Raw genomic sequence first — 6,009 nt, 5'->3', positions numbered from 1 at the left:
CCTTGTAATCAGCAGCAGTGCCCACAGTCCTACCCGGGCTCTGCCGGCTGTCTCGGGTCACAGTAGAAGCTCAAGCTCCGGGCCAGACACCTGTGGCTCTTTGGCACCTCGGCGCGTGTAGAGTACGGACAGGGACAAATCTCTTGCCGCCTCTGCTATGTGTCTTTTTGAAGAACAAGAAGTTTTCGCCTGTCCTCACTAAGTTCATCTTTTACATGAACTTCAACTCTGTGCACAAGCTACCGTCATACTCCAAGGGCACGTACCGTGTAACCTCTTCCAGAAAAGTTTCGAAGGAAAAGGGAGGCATGATCAGTTGACGGGAGGATGCTGGTTTAGAGGTGATCAGTGGTCTCACGGGTGTAAGAGCACCTGGACATCACCCACCCCAAAAGGTCTGATAAAGTGGAACCCTGAGACTCTGGTTTAATATTCACACAACGCAGAGTACTAACCACTATGCGATCACGGCGTGCCTCTGTTTCAATATTCAATGGCACGGATTATTTATAATCTTCTGTCGTCAGCCTCCATACCGACGAGATCCAGCACCATCCTGTTGGTGGTGCCACCATCAATCCTTAAGAGCTTTTGGATTTGGTTCCTTTTTTTTTTTTTCTTAATGTTTACTTACTTTTGAGAGAGAAAGACAGCCCGCGCACAAGCAGGGCAGGGGCAGACGGAGAGGAAGACACAGAATCCAAAGCAGGCTCCAGGCTCTGAGCTAGCTGTCAGCACAGAGCCCTACGCGGGGCTCAAACCCACGAACTGAGATCATGACCTGAGCAGCAGTCAGATGCTCAACCGACTGAGCCACCCAGGTGCCTCGGATTTGATTCCTTTTTAATGTGTCCCACTTAAAAACACATCCCACTAAGATATACTCCCCGCGAGGGTCTACGTCTGTTAACTGCTGTTTACTTCCGGTCCGCAACATCCTCTCACGCCCCACCCCCACTCAATCTTTTGTTTATGAACAGGACTGCTAATCCCTAAGGACCGATGTCAGCTCCGAAAACGGTGAGCACACAAAAGTTCTAACAGCAGACTTGGTATTGCTTTTAAACAGAAATGTGTAGAATACTTCGTAAAACTGGCGAAATCAAGCTCTACTAAACCATACGCGGTAAGGTCTCCCTCCTGGTGAGTAATACATACATTAAACCGAGAAGGAATTAATATGTTTTCATTGTTCTATGTTCCATGGCCAAATGCTTTCAGGTCCTGAGAATGTGGCAAGGGGTCCTAAGAACACATCAGCGAGCCAGAAGGGTCTCGTCAAGTTAAAAAGCCAACGGCATTCTTTCCCGGGTCGCATTTTATCTCAGGAGGACTCCCATGTGAGACCAAAGCAGGGAGACTAAGCTCATCCTTTTCTGGGAGTGAAAAACTGATCCCCAAGAAAGGACCCATCAGATATAACCCCGGAGCTGGGGCTACTCCACCCTACCAGTATCTTCTACTCCCCGTTACTGAGGGGGCACGAAGCAGAGCGCCAGAGCAGTTCCGAGCAGAACTGACCACCTGCCTGAAGGCATGTCAATCATCTCGCCACAGGTATTCAGCTGGTTTGATTACTGGGGCCCGTGCTTAATTCTGTCTTCTTTGGTGTCTGGCTATTGGTTGTCACACGCTTTACATTTCCTCCCTCCAGGTTCCATAAGGGATTCGCAGCAAGGAGGGCGACCCGCCCGCTCGGCGCTCCTTCCAGGGGAAGGAAGTCAAAGATAACGCAAGGCCAGTATTCTGGCCTTTTCCTGGAAGGGAATGGCAAAGAGGGGGGCAGGTGCCGGAAGCTGGGGCACTGTGAGGGGTCCCAAGTCAGAGTCGAAGTTCATGAAGGAGAGGGTCACGGGGCAGGAAAGCACAGGTGAAAGGATTTTGTGGAGGCAAAAATGCAGAGGCCTGGAGCGGCATTCAACCAGGAGAAAAACACCCCGCCGCGGACTCCACGATCCCCTCCCCTCAAGCTATTTCCTCTCTTACCAGAGCCAGAAAGGCCAGCAGCGACGACACAGCAGGAGTCTTAGTGGCCGAAGGGCTCCCACTTCCGACTCAGCACGACAACCGGAGCTTACGTCATGACCAGGCGCCAGGCCCGCGGAGTCTCACCCGGGCGCCGGAAGCAGGGGGTGCCGCCCTGCGCCGGGAACTGGCGCGCAAACACCTCAACGGCGCCTGCGCCTGCCGGGTGGGCGGGGCGGAAGTGGCCGTAGGCTCCGGGCGGGGCGGAGCCGGGCTGGGGGCGGGCCCGGGAAGGGCAGCGTCGGGGAGGCCGGGTGGCGGAGGGGCGGCCCGGAGCTTGGTGAAACTCGAGGCCGGGTTTGGAATCTGGTGTGTCGCCCGCGTGGTCATGAGTTGGTGATTTTTGGCGCTGCTGGCAACCTCTGTAGGCTTTTGCTTTCTGTTTTTCCCGCCAGGGTCACGCCTTTTTGAAGCCGCTTGTGTTACTCTTCATAGATTATTATCAATGAGGCAACAACTACAGCAATAACAACAATAACAATAATAAAGATTTGAGCTCTTATTAGGTGTCAGGCAGTGTGCTAAGACATGGTAGCTTTGGATTTTATTTTTCTCACTGTAAGGTGACAATATGCATGCCACAAGGTTACTTTGAGGTACAGAAAGGCCGTGAAAGCAGCACACGATTTTCAAGAGTGCAAGTGAAAGGACAATTCATAGAATGAGACCCAGTATTTGTAAATCATGTATCGGATAAAGGGTTAACATCCAAAATATATAAAGAACTTCTACAACTCAACAACAAAAAACCCACACAAGGTGATTCAAAAATGGGCAATGGGCCTGAATTGACATTTCTCCAAGGAAGATATACAAATGGCCAATGAGCACAAGAAAAGATTCTCAATGTCACTAATGAGGGAAATGCAAATTGAAACTTCAATGAAAAACACCTCACTTCCATTAGGAAGATGCCTATCGCACACAAAAAAAGGAAAATATGTGTTGGTGTGGAGGAGAATTAGGAACCCGTGAGCATGGTGGAAATGTAAAATAGTGCAACAGTTCAGGGAAATTTTTGGTGGTTCCTCAAATAGTTACACATAGAATTACCATACGATGCAGCAAGTCCACTTCCGGGTATAAACCCCAGAGAACTGAAGGCAGAGACTCAGACAGATACTTGTGCACCCGTGTTTGTAGCAAAATTACTCAGAATAACCACAAGGTGGAAACAACCCAGGATTTCCAGGGGCAAATGAATGAATAAACAAAATGTGGTATATACATACAACTGACTATTTTTCAGCCTTAAAAAGTCTGAAATCCTAATACAGACTGTAACATGGATAAACCTTGAGAACATTGTTGTATGAAACAAGCCAGACAACAAATGGGCAAATACTGTATAATTCCATTTACATCATTTATATGTGGTACCTAGAGTCGGCAAATTCATAGAGATAGAAAAGTAGAATAGAGGTTGTTAGGGGCTGGGGAAGAATGGGGAATTTTTGTTTAATGGGTACAAAGGTCAAGACGATGGAAAGCTCCTGGAATGGATAAAGGTGATGGTTGCACACCACTGAATGAGCAGGTCTGTGAAGGCGGAGTGGTGACCCCGCTTACAATCAACAAGCACAAGACGGGTCATCCAAAAATAGTCCTGGGGGCACCAGGGCAGCTCAGTCGGGTAAGCATTCAAGTCTTGGTTTTGGCTCAGGTCATGATCTCACAGATTGTTGGTTCAAGACCCTTGTTGGGCTCTATGCTGACAATCAAGAGCCTGCTTGAGATTCTCCCTCCCCCTCTCTCTCTCTCTCTCTCTCTCTCTCTCTCTCTGTGCCCCTCCCCCTCTCGTGCTGTCTCTGTCTCTCTCAAGATAAATAAATAGACTTAAAAAATAGTTCTGGAATAACTGGATAGCTAGACAGTTTAAAACTCAGTCAGTATTTGGCCTTTGCATTAAAATGAATTCAAGATGGATCAAAGTTTCAATGTATAAAATGAAACCATAAAAATGCTGGAGGAATTCATAGGAAAAAAACTCTTAAAAGAATAATCTTAAAATGGGGAAGACCTTTCTAAAGAGGAAGCAACCTAGAGTGCTTGAGCTGCAGGAACCGGGTCCAGCCCCCGAGGGACCTCTGCCCTGAGCCTCCCCAGTGGCCTTCTTTGCACCTGCTGCGTCTGCTGCTGCGGCGGCTCATTCTTTCAGGAGCAACTCCCTGCGAGGGGGGGGCACCCATCTCAGGCACGGTTGGTGCAACCCGATGGCTCCTCCCCAAGGCCCTTGCTGCCTGTGGCCTCAGGATGAAAGCGGAGACCCCTGTGAACCGCACGGTGAGTATTGCGCAAGCTCACAAGGTGGTGGAATAGCATGAGAGGGAAGCCACCTTGTGCCAGATACAGGTGCCAAGGCCGCAGGGACTTGATGGCTTACTGTGAGGCCACCCCTGCGAGGATCCCCTCGTCCCCCCTGTGCCCCCTTGGGGAACCCCTTCTGGGAGAAGTTCTTCTGTGTCCTTCCCTGAGTTGCTCTGTCCCTCCCCACACGCTCTTCATCTTTCCCTCTCCCAGGCCCGTCCTTAAGTCAGTAACCGCCGTGAGCCCGGGAGGGTCCCCGCATCCCATTCATGGCCCTTGTCCAACCCTGTGAGGTTTTCTGAGGCACAAGGCTCTCTGTCGCCTGTTGACCCCATTCTGTGGGCCACCGAGGCTGACCTCAAGTACCCCCTGACTGGACGGCCCCTTCGCTGCATCCCCAGAAGGGCCGTCCGACTCTGCCAGCATGCTGCTGGCTTCTCTCTGTGACTGGTCAGACAGTGGAGCCAGCGACAGCCCTGGGACTTTCTCTCAGTCTCACCTGGAGCTGTGGGGAGGTCAAAGCCGGTTGAAGAATAAAGTCATCTAGAGTCTAAAAAAAAAGAAAAAAAGAAAAAGAAAAAAAAGAAAAGAAACAATCTAGAAGCCATGAAATACCAGTGAATTTTACTATATGCAGATATTTGTAAAATGTGCATAGAAAACCAATCATCATCAAGTCAAAGAACAAATACTAGGAGCGCCTGGGTGGCTCAGTTGGTTAAGTGTCCAACTTCGGCTCAGGTCATGATCTCACAATTTGTGGGTTCAAGCCCCATAGCGGGCTCTGTGCTGACAGCTCAGAGCCTGGAGCCTGGAGCCTGTCTTCAGATTCTGTATCTCTCTCTCTCTGACCCTCCCCTGCTCATGCTGTCTCTCTGTCTCTCTCTCAAAAAATAAATAAAATGTTAAAAAAAAGAAAAAATACTAAAGTTGGAAACAAATCTGCAACTAATATCACAGACAAAAGATCTGGTTTTCCAGATATGTAAAGAGCTGTTGCAAGTCAATAAGAAAAAGGTAAAAAGATATGAACCTACATATCAGGAGAAGGAAAAACTCATGGCTCTCATTTTTAATAAGGAGAATGTAAATTAAAACTACACTGAGGGGCGCCTGGGTGCCTCAGTCGGTTGAGTGACCGACTTCAGCTTAGGTCATGATCTCACAGTTTGTAGGTTTGAGCCCCGCATCGGGCTCTGTGCCGACAGCTCAGAGTCTGGAGCCTGCTTCGGATTCTGTGTCTTCCCCTTTCTCTCCCCCTTCCATGTTCATGCTCTGTTTCTCTCTGTCTCTCAATAATAAAAAAACATTAAAGAGAAATTAAAAAAAAACTACACTGAGACGCCATATTTAACTCATCAGATTGCCAAAGTTAAAAAAGTATGGAGTTGGGACGCCTGGGTGGCTCAGCCGGTTAAGCCTCCGATTTCGGCTCAGGTCAGATCTCCCGTTAGTGGGTTCGAGCCCCGCGTCGGGATCTGTGCTGACAGCTAGCTCGGAGCCTGGAGCCTGCTTCCGGTTCGGTGTCTCCTTCTCTCTCTGCCCCTCCCCCTCTCATGCTCTGTCTCTCTGTATCAAAAAATAAATAAAACATTTAAAAAAAAAGTATGGAGTACAAGGCACGCTCAATTATTATTATTGGGAGTATATACTGACCCAACCTCCATGAAGTGCGAT

General features: G+C 49.0%; 1 protein-coding gene and 2 long non-coding RNA genes across 4 annotated transcripts in view; 2 read left to right on the top strand and 1 right to left on the bottom strand.

Moving 5' to 3' along the window:
* UBE4A (ubiquitination factor E4A) overlaps nucleotides 1–2,106 on the bottom strand; it is a 33,910-nt gene extending 31,804 nt beyond the window's left edge. The window contains exon 1 of one of the 2 annotated variants that reach the window (XM_029915097.1): nucleotides 1,987–2,106. The gene's annotated coding sequence lies outside the window, so the exon portion shown is untranslated. The remainder of the gene's footprint in view (nucleotides 1–1,986) is intronic. The other variant, XM_029915095.1, reaches the window with a different exon arrangement.
* LOC115272062 lies at nucleotides 953–1,737 on the top strand. Its single transcript, XR_003900223.1, has 3 exons — nucleotides 953–1,020; nucleotides 1,222–1,557; nucleotides 1,655–1,737. It is a non-coding gene; the product is annotated as an uncharacterized LOC115272062 (long non-coding RNA).
* On the top strand, nucleotides 1,994–2,527 carry LOC115272063. The gene is made up of 2 exons (XR_003900224.1): nucleotides 1,994–2,191; nucleotides 2,421–2,527. It is a non-coding gene; the product is annotated as an uncharacterized LOC115272063 (long non-coding RNA).
* The last annotated feature ends 3,482 nt before the right edge of the window (nucleotides 2,528–6,009 follow it).

This window comes from Suricata suricatta, chromosome 11 (genome assembly GCF_006229205.1).
Source record: "Suricata suricatta isolate VVHF042 chromosome 11, meerkat_22Aug2017_6uvM2_HiC, whole genome shotgun sequence".
NCBI lineage: Eukaryota > Metazoa > Chordata > Mammalia > Carnivora > Herpestidae > Suricata > Suricata suricatta.
This window is presented reverse-complemented; position numbering and strand designations above follow the sequence as displayed.